Genomic DNA, 16,320 nt, shown 5'->3' with positions numbered 1-16,320 from the left:
GTTATATGTCCTCCTGAGTCCTGAGTCCTGCTCTCAGACTCTAACTGCTCCCCACTGTCAGTGTCTCCCCCACAAGTCAGATAATACAGTCACACTATCTCTCTCTATCACTTCAGCAAGTACTAGTAGTAGTAGTACTCCTCCTAATGCTCCCCAAATTACTACTGTGTCTCTCTCTGTCTCACTCTCTTCTCGAATCTCTAAAAACGGAGAGGACGCCAGACACGTCCTCTCCCTATGAATCTCAATGCACATGTGAAAAATGGCGGCGACGCGCGGCTCCTTATATAGAATCCGAGTCTCGCGATAGAATCCGAGCCTCGCGAGAATCCGACAGCGTGATGATGACGTTCGGGCGCGCTCGGGTTAACCGAGCAAGGCGGGAAGATCCGAGTCGCTCGGACCCGTGTAAAAAAACATGAAGTTCGGGCGGGTTCGGATTCCGAGGAACCGAACCCGCTCATCTCTAGTTTAAAAGAGGCACCAGGGGAGACACCTGTTGTCCGTGGGGTGAAAAAGTCCATTGTGATGCCTGGGCAAAATAACAAAAAAGCCACCTCTTCAGTGTGGAATTATTTCTCCACAAATCTGGACAACAGGTGTCAAGCCATGTGTTGCCTCTGTCAAATAGAGATGTGCACCAGAATTTTTTTGGGTTTTGTGTTTTGGTTTTGGATTCGGTTCTGCGGCCGTGTTTTGGATTCAGACGCGTTTTGGCAAAACCTCCCTGAAATTTTTTTGTTGGATTCGGGTGTGTTTTGGATTCGGGTGTTTTTTTTATTAAAAAAAACCCTCAAAAACAGCTTAAATCATAGAATTTGGGGGTAATTTTGATCCCATAGTATTATTAACCTCAATAACCATAATTTCCACTCATTTCCAGTCTATTCTGAACACCTCACACCTCACAATATTATTTTTAGTCCTAAAATTTGCACCGAGGTCACTGGATGACTAAGGTAAGCGACCCAAGTGGGCGGTATAAACACCTGGCCCATCTAGGAGTGGCACTGCAGTGTCAGACAGGATGGCACTTGAAAAAATTGTCCCCAAACAGCACATGATGCAAAGAAAAATGAAAGAAAAAAGAGGTGCAAGATGGAATTGTCCTTGGGCCCTCCCACCCACCCTTATGTTGTATAAACAGGACATGCACACTTTAACAAACCCATCATTTCAGCGACAGGGTCTGCCACACGACTGTGACTGAAATGACTGGTTGGTTTGGGCCCCCACCAAAAAAAAAGAAGCAATCATTCTCTCCTTGCACAAACTGGCTCTACAGAGGCAAGATGTCCACCTCATCATCATCCTCTGATTCCTCACCCCTTTCACTGTGTACATCCCCCTCCTCAGATTATTAATTCGTCCCCACTGGAATCCACCATCTCAGGTCCCTGTGTACTTTCTGGAGGCAATTGCTGCTGGTGAATGTCTCCACGGAGGAATTGATTATAATTAATTTTGATGAACATCATCTTCTCCACATTTTCTGGAAGTAACCTCGTACGCCGATTGCTGACAATTTGAGCGGCTGCACTAAACACTCTTTCGGAGTACACACTGGAGGGAGGGCAACTTAGGTAGAATAAAGCCAGTTTGTGCAAGGGCCTCCAAATTGCCTCTTTTTCCTGCCAGTATACGAACGGACTGTCTGACGTGCCTACTTGGATGCGGTCACTCATATAATCCTCCACCATTCTTTCAATGGTGACAGAATCATATGCAGTGACAGTAGACGACATGTCAGTAATCGTTGGCAGGTCCTTCAGTCCGGACCAGATGTCAGCACTCGCTCCAGACTGCCCTGCATCACCGCCAGCGGGTGGACTCGGAATTCTTAGCCTTTTCCTCGCAGCCCCAGTTGCGGGAGAATGTGAAGGAGGAGCTGTTGACTTGACAAGTGTCTCACCAGCAGGTCTTTGAACTTCTGCAGACTTGTGTCTGCTGGAAAGATAGATACAACGTAGGATTTAAACCTAGGATCGAGCACGGTGGCCGAATGTAGTGCTCTGATTTCAACAGATTGACCACCCGTGAATCCCGGTTAAGCGAATGAAGGGCTCCATCCACAAGTCCCACATACCTAGCGGAATTGCTCCGTTTTAGCTCCTCCTTCAATCTCTCCAGCTGCTTCTGCAAAAGCCTGATGAGGGGAATGACCTGACTCAGGCTGGCAGTGTCTAAACTGACTTCACGTGTGGCAAGTTCAAAGGGTTGCAGAACCTTGCACAACGTTGAAATCATTCTCCACTCCGCTTGAGTCAGGTGCATTCCCCCTCCTTTGCCTATATTGTAGGCAGACGTATAGGCTTGAATGTCCTTTTGCTGCTCCTCCATATAGAGGGTTGAATTCCACCTCGTTACCACCTCTTGCTTCAGATGATGTTTGCTGGAGCTCCAGTCTTCGGCACGCGGTGGCTGAATGCTGAAAGTGGCCCGCAATTCTTCGGGCCACCGACAGCATATCTTGCACGCCCCTGTCATTTTTTAAATAATTCTGCACCACCAAATTCAATGTATGTGCAAAACATGGGACGTGCTGGGATTTGCCCACATGTAATGCACGCACAATATTGGTGGCGTTGTCCGATGTCACAAATCCCCAGGATTGGGGTAAGCCATTCTGCGATGATGTTCATCAATTTCCGTAAGAGGTTGTCAGCTGTGTGCCTCTTATGGAAAGCGGTGATACAAAGCGTAGCAGTGCCTAGGAACGAGTTGGCGTTTGCAAGATGCTGCTACTGGTGCCGCCGCCGCTCTTCTTGCTGCAGGAGGCAATACATCTACCCAGTGGGCTGTCACAGTCATATAGTCCTGAGTCTTCCCTGCTCCACTTGTCAACATGTCCGTGGTTAAGTGGACATTGGGTACAACTGCATTTTTTAGGACATTGGTGAGTCTTTTTCTGACGTCTGTGTACAATCTCGGTATCGCCTGCCTAGAGAAGTGGAACCTAGATGGTATTTGGTACCGGGGACACACTACCTCAAGTAAATCTCTAATTGCCTGTGAACTAACGCCGGATATCGGACGCACGTCTAACACCAACACATCTGCCAAGGCCTGAGTTATCCGCTTTGCAACAGGATGACTGCTGTGATATTTCATCTTCCTCGCAAAGGACTGTTGGACAGTCAATTGTTTTCTGGAAGTAGTACAAGTGGTCTTCCGACTTCCCCTCTGGGATGATGATCGACTCCCAGCAGCAACAAGAGCAGAGCCAGGAGCAGTAGGCATTACACTCAAGGATCCATCGGAGGAATCCCAGGCAGGAGAGAACTCGTCAGACTTGCCAATGACATGGCCTGCAGGACTATTGGCTTTCCTGTCTAAGGAGGAAATTGACACTGAGGGAGTTGGTGGTGTGGTTAGCAGGAGCTTGGGTACAAGAGGAAGGGATTTAGTTGTCAGTGGACTGCTTCCGCTGTCACCCAAAATTTTCGACTTGTCAATGACTTCTGATGAATGCGCTCCAGATGACGTATAAGGGAGGATGTTCCTAGGTGGTTAACGTCCTTACCCCTACTTATTACAGCTTGACAAAGGCAACACACGGCTTGACACCTGTTGTCCGCATTTCTGTTAAAATAATTCCACACCGAAGAGGTGATTTTTTTTGTAATTTGACCAGGCATGTCAATGGCCATATTCATCCCACAGACAACAAGTGTCTCCCCGGGTGCCTGACTTAAACAAACCACCTCACCATCAGAATCCTCCTTGTCAATTTCCTCCTCAGCGCCAGCAACACCCATATCCTCATCCTGGTGTACTTCAACAGTGACATCTTCAATTTGACTATCAGGAACTGGACTGTGGGTGCTCCTCCCAGCACTTGCAGGGGGCGTGCAAATGGTTGAAGGCGCCACCTCTTCCCGTCCAGTGTTGGGAAGGTCAGGCATCGCAACCGACATAATTGGACTCTCCTTGGGGATTTGTGATTTAGAAGAAACAGTTCTTTGCTGTGCTTTTGCTAGCTTTAGTCTTTTCATTTTTCTAGCGGGAGGATGAGTGCTTCCATCGTCATGTGAAGCTGAACCACTAGTCATGAGGAACATAGGAGAGGGCCTTAGCCGTTCCATGCCACTCCGTGTCGTAAATGGCATATTGGCAAGTTTACACTTCTCCTCAGACGCTTTTAATTTAGATTTTTGGGTCATTTTACTGAACTTTAGTTTTTTGGGATTTTACATGCTCTCTACTATGACATTGGGCATCAGCCTTGGCAGACGACGTTGATGGCATTTCATCGTCTCGGCCATGACTAGTGGCACCAGCTTCAGCACGAGGTGGAAGTGGATCTTGATCTTTCCCTATTTTACCCTCCACATTTTTGTTCTCCATTTTTTAATGTGTGGAATTATATGCCAGTAATATATCAATAGCAATGGCCTACTGTACTGTCTGTACTACTACTGCTGGTCACCAAAATGCTGCACTGTCCTACTATATACTGCTCACAACAATGCAGCACAGATATGGATACTTGAAGTGATATGGAGCTGCAAGATACAGCAATGGCCTACTGTACTGTACTACTGTATATGTTTACTGGTGGTCACCACAATGCTGCACTGTAATACTATATACTGCTCACAACAACAATGCAGCACAGATATGGATAGTATACTTGACACAGAGCTGCAAGATACAGCAATGGCCTACTGTACTGTACTATATGTATACTGCTGGTCACCAAAATGCTGCACTCTCCTACTATATACTGCTCACAATAATGCATCACAGATATGGATAGTATACTTGACACAGAGCTGCAAGATACAGCAATGTCCTACTGTATTGTACTATATGTATACTGCTGGTCACCAAAATGCTGCACTGTCCTACTTTATACTGCTCACAATAATGCAGCACAAAGATAGTATACTTGACACAGAGCTGCAAGATACACAATGGCCTACTGTACTGTACTACTATAATTATATACTGGTGGTCCCCACAATGCAGCACACTTAGCACAGATATTTGCAGCACACTGAGCACAGGCAGAGAACGTAGATATTTTCAGCACACTGAGCACAGATATTTGCAGCACACTGAGCACAGATACGGAGCTTTTCAGTGAGAGAACGCAGCCACGTCCTCTCCGTTCAATCTCCAATGCATGAGTGAAAATGGCGGCGACGCGCGGCTCTTTATATAGAATACGAATCTCGCGAGAATCCGACAGCGGGATGATGACGTTCGGGTTAACCGAGCAAGGCGGGAAGATCCAAGGCTGCCTCGGAACCGTGTAAAATAGGTGAAGTTCGAGGGGGGGGGGGGGGGTTTAGATCTCGACGAACCGAACCCGCTCATCTCTACTGTCAATCTGTAATAAGTAGGGGTAAGGATGTTAACCACCTAGGAACATCCTCCCTTATACGTCACCTGCAGCCCATTCATCAGAAGTCAGTGTCAAGTTGTGAAACTTTGGGTAAGAGCGTAAGCAGTCCACTGACACCTAAATCCCTTCTTCCTCTTGTACCCAAGCTCCTGCAAGCCACACCACCAACTCCCTCAATGTCAACTTCCTCCTCAGCAATGAACGTCAGTAGTCCTGCAGGCCATGTCCCTGGCAAGACTGACGAGTCCTCTCCTAACTAGGATTCCTCGGGAGGAACCTTGAGTGGTACGCCTGCTGCTGCTGTTGCTTCCACCGCTGCTGTTATTGCTGCTGGGAGTAGATCGTCATCCCAGAGGGGAAATCGGAAGACCACTTGTACTACTTCAACTAAGCAATTGACTGTCCAACAGTCCTTTGTGAGGAAGATGAAATATGACAGCAGTCATCCTGTTGCAAAGCGGATAACTAAGGCCTTGACACTTATGTTGGTGTTAGACGTGCGTCCGGTATTCACCAGTAGTGCAGTGGGATTTAGACAATTGATGGAGGTATTGTGTCCCCGGTACAAAATCCCATCTAGATTCCACTTCACTAGGCAAGCGATACCGAGAATGTACAGAGACGTCAGAAAAAGTGTTGCCAGTGTCCTAAAAAATGCGGTTGTATCCAGTGTCCACTTAACCATGGACATGTGGACAAGTGGAACTGGGCAGACTAAGGACTATATGACTGTGACAGCCCACTGGGTGTATTACCTCCTGCAGCAAAAACAGCAGCAGCAGCGGCACCAGTAGCAGCATCTCACAAATCCAAACTCGTTTCTAGGCAGGTTATGCTGTGTCTCACCACTTTACGTAAGAGGCACACCGCTAACAGCCTCTTACAGAAACTGAGGGACATCGTCGCGCATTAGCTTACCCCAATTAGACTCTCCTCGGGATTTGTGATATCGGACAACGCCACCAATATTGTGCGTGCATTAAAACTGGGCAAATTCCAGCACGTCCCATGTTTTGCACATACAATTAATTTGGTGGTGCAGATTTTTTTGAAAAATGACAGGGGTGTACAGGAGATGCTGTCGGTGGCCTGAAAAATTGCGGCCCACTTTCGGCATTCTGCCACTGCGTGCTGAAGACTGGAGCACCAGCAAACACTCCTGAACCTGCCCTGCCATCAACTGAAGCAAGAGGTGGTAACGAGGTGGAATTCAACACTCTATATGCGTCAGAGGATGGAGGAGCAGCAAAAGGTCATTAAAGCCTATCATCCACCTACGATATAGGCAAAGGAGGGGGAATGCATCTGACTCAAGCGCAGTGGAGAATGATTTCCGTCTTGTGCAAGGTTCTCCAACCCTTTGAACTTGCCACATGTGAAGTCAGTTCAGACACTGCCAGCTTGAGTCAGATCATTCCCCTCACCAGGTTTTTGCAGAAGCAGCTGGAGAAATTGAAGGAGGAGCTAAGATGGAGCGATTCCGCTAAGTATGTGGGACTTGTATATGGAGCCCTTCATTCGCTTTGCCAGGATTCAAGGGTGGTCAAGCTGTTGAAATCAGAGCACTACATTTTGGCCACCGTGCTCGAGCCTACGTTGTATCTCTCTTTCCGGCAGACACAAGTGTGCAGAGGTGCAAAGTCCTGCTGGTGAGTAAATTGTCAACTCAAGTGGAATGTGACCCATCAACAGCTCCTCCTTCAATTTCTCCCACCACTGGGGCTGCAAGGAAAAGAATAAGATTTCCTAGCCCACCCACTGGCGGTGATGCAGGGCAGTCAGGAGCAAAAGCTGACATCTGGTCTGGACTGAAGGATCTGCCAACGATTACTAACATGTCTACTGTCAATGCATATGATTCTGTCACCATTGAAAGAATGGTGGAGAATTATATGAGTGACAGCATCCAAGTAGGCATGTCAGACAGTCCGTATGTATACTGGCAGGAATAAGAGGCAATTTAGATGCCCTTTATATTATGCCACATTACATTGCCTCCACTTCATATTATGCCACATTACAGTGCCCCACTTTGTTTTATGTAACATTACAATGCCTTCCAGGTAATTTTATACCACATTACAATGAGCAGGTCCAGGGGCATACTTAGACATATTGTAGGCTCTGGGGCAAAAGTTTGTAATGACCCCTGTGTACCAGCCCATGGTGAATAATCTATAATATATCACATGTAACTGTGACAGGAAAATTTGGTCCCTCTCATCTCTGGGCGGCATAGCAGCTGCACTTCCTGTACCAATGGTAGCTACGCCCTTGGCTACAGTATACCCAACAACATTTTACATTTTGGAAGGACAAGCATGATTTGAAGGTTTTATTCCACCTTCCTGATGGGACTACATTTTCCCCATCAACCAGGCTTTTTATCAAATCTTTTAGAGAGTTAGGGGTGTATTTACTAAGCCTTGGATGGAGATAAAGTGGACGGAGATAAATTACCAACCAATCGGCTCCTGTCATTTTTCAAACCCAGCCTGTGGCATGGCAGTTAGGAGCCGATTGGCTGGTACATTATCTCCGTCGACTTTCTCTCCATGCAAGGCTTAGTAAATAGACCCCTTAAAGTGGAGAGATAAAGTATTAATCAATCAGCTCATAACTGCCATGTTTCAGGCTGTGTTTGAGAAATGAGAGGAGCTAATCAGTTGGTACTTTATTTTTCTACACTTTGTCGCTCTCAAAGATTTGGCAAATCTCTCCCTAGGAGAGGTACAGTAAGACCAACTCACAGCATAGCAGCAGTGAACAGGCTTTGAAAGGGAAGGAATCTGGGTAGGGTATGGTCCAGCACTTTTAAAGCATTGGGTATGCTCCCATGATATGTAACTATGCTCCCAAGATGTGTGGCCTTGTCTTCTTTGCTTTGCTGGAGTGCACACGCTGCTTTTTCACTCCTGCCACTGCAGATGTTGGTTGGTAAGACTATATGCTCCTAAAACTAATCTACAATGCCAGATGGTATGTAGTCAGAGGTTTTTTAACATATGAGTGGGCCAGTGTACTGTGGGTCCACCAATCATTCAGTGGGGCCCACTACCTATAGCAGTGTCAGTGTTAGTGTCTATGTGGCAGAACACCATGTAACAGATCCCAGCTCCACCATATTTCTGTTGATATTCGGAACATGCTGGCACAGTGCCAGAGTCTTGTTGCCAACTGTGCTAGTGCCATCTTTCCGAATACATTATGGAATGATAGCACTGCCAGGTTCACTTACAGGGAGTTTTGCCACACAGATTATCTTATGGATGCTGCACAGGTGTAGCTACCATAGGTACAGGGAGGACAGCTGGTATGTGCCCCAGAGCCATGCTTGCCTGCTCTCCTGGAAGTTGCAAGAGACTTCCGAATTTGTGGGCAGTCTCCCGCACTCGAAAGAATATTAGGCTGTGCTCCCACAACCTGCTCACTTCCTAACTAAGGATTGTTGGAAAACGGGGAGGGGGCTGAACCAATATGACACTTTTCTACGCAAAGCTATCATATTGGCACTCTTCCCTCATGAGCAGCCCACAAATAACAGCATTCCCAGTTAGAGGGCACAACGGGGAGATCTGTCTCTGCTACATACCTCCACACTACAAGCAATTTGGGTTAAACATTTCAATCATGGCACCACAGAATAGTTCCCAAAAATAGGGAATGTCCAGCCAAAATTGGGAAAGATGTCTGATGCAGTATGTCTGATTGATATCCAGTATGTCTTGTTAATTGTGAAATTGTCACATGATTAAATAGACTATGTCATTCTTAAACAACTATTGTACATTTACAGCGTTAATTTATGTCATAACCATAACAGATGCTGGGAATAAAGTGCACTGTGGGAAGGATAGGGAACTGTGGAAGATGCAAGCTGTTATGTTCTTTGCAAAGGCTTCCATACATAAACAATTATCATTTATTTAAACACAACGTGCATCTATGATTGAAGGTAATACACCTCTAGATACAGTATCAATACTGTAGCTCCTCAGTAGCTGAAAGGGCGAACATGCAGGAAAACATTATGAACATTAAGCTATGCCATCACCACTCATCTAATACAGTTTTTCCTTTCTTTTTTTTCTTTTTTTTTTACACAGAAATGTTTTTTTCATTTAGATTATTGTTTAATATTTACACACATCTTTGGGTTACGAGTCAGGTCCAAGCCTAGGGAGAGGCAAATAAAGTACCCATAACTTTAAAGGGTAAAAAGGGTAATAATCAACACACCAAAATAATGGACTCAAAGTAATACCGGCATTCAGAATGGGTGCTCCATTCCAGCGCCGGAATACAGACAGCCGCGATCCCAAACAAGAATAGACCGTGGCGCATCACAGGTCACAGGTAAGCTGCGGGGGAAGGAGGGGGGAGTTAGTTTTAGGCTGCGAGTGGGAGGGTTAGACTGCGTCCCAGGTGGTTAGGGTTAGGCTCCCCCGCGCAGATGGTTAGGGTTAGGCAGCGGGGGCATAGGGTTAGGTTTAGGCACCTCTGGGGGTGGATAGGTTTAGGCACCAAGGGTGGAGGTTAGGGTTAGGCTTCAGGAAGGGAGGGTTCATCTCATACTGATCCCAACACAGCATGTAACTTCATACATTCCATTGAGTCACCAGTTGTCTCATAATAATGCAATCTTATAATTATGACTGGATAGCTTTCACGAATGCGAGTTGATTTAGCAGAAAAACTTTCTAAAAATGACTATACTGTTGCTAATTGGCCTAAAGCTCTTGTGGAACACTTCAATCATTGGTAATATAGGTTAAATAAATTGCTTTGTGGTTAACTACATTTGAGAAAAGCTGAATGGACTGGATCATCTACATTGGCAGGATTATCATAACAAAGATCCTACAAATCTGAAATTTTTCGGCATACAAAGAATCCATAACAACTTGAAAGGAGGAAATATCCGAACTAAGAAGAAAAGAAACAAAATGGATTTATTACATGCAGACCATACAACCAACTGGCCTTACTATAGAAATTGATATCAATGCTTTTTAAAATAAGTTATTTACATATTATATATAAACACTTTTATTATAAATCTTACACTTAATTTTATTGAACGCCATACAAATAGCTTTTAACATTGCTTATATAGGAATGGAAGTACACATGGTTGCCGCTTGTTTAAGAGAGCATCCTGTTGGGGGGGCAGACCTAACTGTGAAGGCAGCAGGATGCATGGTGGGGGAGCTCCTGCCTCTATAATATATTTACAGTTTCTGCAAGAGCTCTACTGCTCCCTCTTTGACCCACCAGCCGTCCCTGCACCTTGAGGAGTCCCGGAGTGTGGGTTGCGGAGCCAGGAGGTCAGAGTCTTGGCCTCTGCGGGTTGCGGTCTGCACCCGGGTCAGTGACCGCGGGCTCAATTTAGTCGACATCCCAACCACGGGACCACGGATGACACGGAGGCCCCTTTGTGACTTCCCCTCCACTGGCTGGCAGACACCGTCTGTGTTCCCCCCTTGCAGCTGGACACCTACAATCGGTAGGCCGGGGAGCACCTGGCGGTAGCGGCACCTGTGATCCGTGACTCACCCCTGCAACGTCCGGTGCCTGGATCTCCACCATACGGAGATGCAATTCCTCCCTCCTGCAGGCACTGAAGGTACACAACCAGCTGATGCGGGCAGCGCTGTGCGGGGCCCGGAGCTCCGTCCTTGTCAGTGTGTCTGCCCACTGCTCTGGTTTTGCATCACACTGCTCCATTCAATTGGAAGTCATTGCACCTGCTTCCCTGTCAGTCTATAAATAGTGACCGGAGATACAGTGCATATCTCCCTCCCTGGAGTGGTCCTATATATCTGCAGTTTGATGCCCCCTACTCTCCCTGCCCTGTGTTGGCCAACGGGGTTGCATCCCCTCCCTTTTTGATATCTAATGGGACCCAACAGGGGTGCCCTTTATCCCCTCTTATTTTCGCCCTCTCTATTGAACCTTTGGCTGCGCGCATTCGAGCTAACCCAAATATAAAGGGTATCAGAATAGGGTCTAAAGAATTTAAAATTTCTCTTTACGCGGATGATGTCCTGCTTACCATCTCAGACCCACTTCATTCTCTGCCTCACCTCTTTCAAGAAATTAAAGAATATGGAACCCTCTCGGGTTATAAGGTCAATACAGGAAAGAGTGAGGTTCTCGATTTCTATATTCCTCAAGATGTTAAAGACTCATTAGAGCACTCTTTCAATTTTCATTGGAATAGACAACATCTTTCCTATTTAGGAGTATCCATAACCAAGAATTACTTGCAACTTTACCAGGCTAACTACCCAAAATTGCTGGCTCCACTTCATAAAGATCTTGAGGACTGGGGAAGGCACCATATTTCTTGGATAGGGCAAATTAATGGCATTAAAATTAATTTATTACCAAGACTACTATACCTATTTCAAACATTACAAATTTGAGTTCCCCCTGTGTCTTCAAGAGACTCCAACAAAATGTAATGTCATTTATTTGGTCAAAGAGGAAACCCAGAGTGAAATGTTCAGTGATTCAAAGGCACACTTCCGAGGGTGGTCTGGGTGTCCCTAATCTAAAATCCTATTACTTGGCAGCTAGGCTAGCACAATGCATCCTCTGGAATAGGCCTAATTCTGAAAGAGTGTGGGTTGAGATGGAATCAAATGACCTCAATTTACACACCATATCTTCTCTATTATGGATACCTAGATCGTTACGTCCTAAAACAATTATTGGTCACCCAGTTGTTTCACATACATTAGATGTGTGGGATATGGCAAATAGGCAATTTCACTTAGCCCCTACTCCTAGTCCTTTGATTCCGCTGTTTGATAATCCTCGTTTTCAACCAGGATGCTTCCCCCTCTCCTTTACATTGTTGGTCGAATGGCGGAGTCAGATTGCTTAATGATTTTACTCAAAATTCATCATTCCCCTCATTTGCGGACCTACAAACTAAACACTCTGTCCATAATAAATCTTTTTATCAATACTTACAGATTAGACACTTTCACTCTGCGGTTTCTTCTCAACTATGTGCTAGACCTCTCTCTGCAGTAGAAAACTTAGCATTTTGTAAAGCCTCCACTAAAGGGCTTATATCTACCCTTTCCTCTTTATTATCTCCCTTATCTATAGGGTCTAAAGATTCTTATATACAGGCATGGGAATCCGATCTGGGGGAAACACTAGATGAGGATGATTGGTCCACAATTTATTCTAGAGTGGCCTCTAGTTCTATGTGTGTAAGATTGAAGGAGAACGCCTATAAACTTTTCTGCAGGTGGTATTATGTCCCAACTAGACTTAACAAAATGAATCCTGAGATCTCCCCACTGTGTTGGAGATGTGGGAATATGGACAGTACATGTCCAATGTTAATTCCCTTTTGGAGGAAGATAGCGACTTTGGCCTATGCAGTCTTGTCTATCCCTATCCTTTTTAAGGCCAACTATTTCCTTTTATCAATGGATATTCCTGAGACTATGCGTCACCAAAATAATTTATTCACTCACATGGTCCTTGCAGCTAGATGTTGTATAGCAGCGCAGTGGCGGTCCTCAGAACTTCCCAAATTAGACGAGATTATAGCTAAAATATGGCATATTTATTCGATGGAGCATGTCACTAGTATTCTGGAGAACTCCTCTGTCATTTATTAAAGTTTGGAGCCCATGGACCTCTTTTTTTAATATTCCACTCGCTTTTATTTAAGGTGGTAGCACACTCTCCAGCGTATATTGGACCAGCTTAATGTCCCCTAGCTGTCTGGACTTAAAGTTTGGAATTTAGGTTGACCAGTCAGAATGATTCCTCCTATTCCTTTCCCCTCCATACCTTTCATTTTTTTCCTTCTCTCTTTCTTCTCATTTCTATCGACCTGTTATTGTCACTTTAAGTTTTAGTTTCTCTAGTGACTCCTTTTTCTTTAATTGCTTTTTATAACATTAAAATAAAAAGTGTAGATGACATAATGGAGTTTCATCAACAATTTTTATTTTTTTTATTAGTTTTGATATATTTTCTGATCTGTGTTCAACTGGCCCACTTGGATACTCTAAATTATGCTTGGTTATAAGATGCTTGTTCACATTTTCGATGGCCACTGCGTAGGTCATTTGTGATTTCATTTGGGTCCATGTCTTCTCACTAATAAAATTTATATTTAAAAAAAAAAATTTTAAAATGTAAAAAAAAGAGCATCCTGTTACATACTTCCTGTTTTCAAAAAAAACAATAGCGTCTTTTTTACCAGTAAAAGGAATCTACCAGCAAAGATCTCTATCCTTGACAAAGGGCATTAATGCCCAAAACACATTGGAGAGAGCACGCTTTACAGAAGACAGAGCTGCAATTGTGATGTCATCGCCGAGCACGACTAGACACTGCCAACACATGGAATACACAAGGGAACCAGAAGCCAGACATCAGCGGGAAGCCGCGGCTAGCAGCTGATTAAGATAGGGAGAGCAGGGACAGAGTTTGCCTGTAACCGCCCCCACTAATAACTATCAGTAGCCGGATGGAATATCGGAACCCCGAGTACCAATGAAAAACCGGACTTCTCCTCTTATAAATGTTGACAAAAAGAGCTGTCAACATTTATTAATAATATTTTTATCTCACAGGTATGAGCGTTCATAGTTTACATAACCGCACCATTCTTACTAATATTATACATTTTATTTAACGGAGCTGCTATTATTTACTCATTTACAATTAGCGCAGTGCAATTTTATAATTAATTGCAATTTTTCTATTGTTATGTATGAGTAGGGAGACTGTGGGGCTAATAGTGTGTGTGTGTGTGTGTGTGTGTGTGCGGGTGGGGGACGGGAGTTGTACACAGCCACATGGTGCTAGCCACACCTACACAGCACTGGTTACAGCTTCTCCCCTTCTCAGTATAGGCCACTGAACATTTTCAGCCCCAGGCTCATGTGACCCTAATCTACTTATGTGGATATGCATTAAATTTACCTACATGTGTAATATCACCCCTGTGGTGGAGTAGAGTCGTACCTGCTTTCTCCAGATGACGCTTGTTTATTCCAGACCTTTCACGGCTTCTTCCGTCGGAGCCTGCGGCAGGAGGATGGATATCCCAAAGAGGACCCCACAGATAAAGAAAAAATACAAATTTATGGTGACAACAAGTTTATTTTAAATGTGGTGGTTGGTCACCGCTGGTAGGCCAATCGTGTTTAGAGTGAAGTACATACAGATGTAGCCAACTTTATCTTGACTGTTTCTCCGCCGAGACGGGCGTTTATCCACGCTAAGGCGATAGCTGAGTTTAATCACAGGCAGGCGCGTTGAGACGATCTAGATACTCATCATGCATTACACATCTCCACCACTGTGTGGCTAATGCTCCACTAATCCAGTACTTTCGATCGTACAGTATAGCGGCGGATTGATCTACAGCTCTGGCAATACTGTAGGCGTAACGGGAAGCGGTGGAAAAAGTATGGAGTACAGTACTGTACTGTATGTGTATGGAGACGCAACTACAGTAATTGTGTAAAAGGAATAATGTACAGTACAATGTATAAACACCGTGCTTTTTAAAATATAAAATATACTGTATGAGCGTCTGAGTTCGCTAATGCATAATGGGAATGGAGGACTAGCAGGAGGCGGAGGAAAACACCGTGCTTTACAAATGCGAGCGTCCGAGTCCTCTAAGGCATAAACCAACAGCAATGGGGCGAGGGCTGGGCGCTGTTTGCAGTACTTTCACACATGAAATTAGAAATCTCTCATGAGGCGTCGTGGGCTAGGGGTGAAGGCTCCCACCTCCCTCACTGGGGGTCCAGGGTTCGAGACATGATGTGCTTTCTTTCTTTTTTTTTTTTTTTTTCTGTAATAATGCACTGTATTATTTTATTTCCATTGTAAGACAGTCAATGGAAGGATGCACACAGGTTTCACATAAATCAAAGTACATCTGCAGGAGCGATTCTTTACGCTAAATGCACCCAAACAGCGTGAATGAAATGAGTGTACTGTATTCTGGCGCTACCAACTAAGCAAAACAGTACTGTAGATCTTCAGCGTTTGTGCATTGCACAGGACCTGAATTTCCTCCCTGTGCAGGCCCCCAGGGGGGAAGGGCGATGGGGGTAGGGGGGAGACGATGGAAAATACTGTGCCTTTGAAATGCAATTACATGAGCGTCCGAGTACACTACGGCATACTGTAAACCAACACCAATGGGAAGGAAGTGCCAACCTTATTTTTAATGTGTTCCCGTGACATTCACTTTAACATTTTTTTTTTTCTCTCCAATACAGTACTGTACATCCAATGGAAGGATGCACACAGGTTTCACATAAATCAAAGTACATCTGCAGGAGCGATTCTTTACGCTAAATGCAACCTACAGTACGGTACTGTAAGTGAGCAAAATAGTACTACAGTGGGCGTTTGTGTATTGCACATGACCTGCATTCCCTCCCTGTCTACTGCATGATCTGTGCAGGCTCCCATGGGGGAAGGGCAACAGGCTAGCAGGAGGCGGAGGAAAACACCGTGCTTTACAAATGCGAGCGTCCGAGTCCTCTAAGGCATAAACCAACAGCAATGGGGCGAGGGCCGGGCGCTGTTTGCAGTACTTTCACACATGAAATTAGAAATCTCTCATGAGGCGTCGTGGGCTAGGGGTGAAGGCTCCCACCTCCCTCACTGGGGGTCCAGGGTTCGAGACATGATGTGCTTTCTTTCTTTTTTTTTTTTTTTTTTTCTGTAATAATGCACTGTATTATTTTATTTCCATTGTAAGACAGTCAATGGAAGGATGCACACAGGTTTCACATAAATCAAAGTACATCTGCAGGAGCGATTCTTTACGCTAAATGCACCCAAACAGCGTGAATGAAATGAGTGTACTGTATTCTGGCGCTACCAACTAAGCAAAACAGTACTGTAGATCTTCAGCGTTTGTGCATTGCACAGGACCTGAATTTCCTCCCTGTGCAGGCCCC

Source organism: Pseudophryne corroboree, chromosome 3 (assembly GCF_028390025.1).
Source record: "Pseudophryne corroboree isolate aPseCor3 chromosome 3, aPseCor3.hap2, whole genome shotgun sequence".
NCBI lineage: Eukaryota > Metazoa > Chordata > Amphibia > Anura > Myobatrachidae > Pseudophryne > Pseudophryne corroboree.
This window is presented reverse-complemented; position numbering follows the sequence as displayed.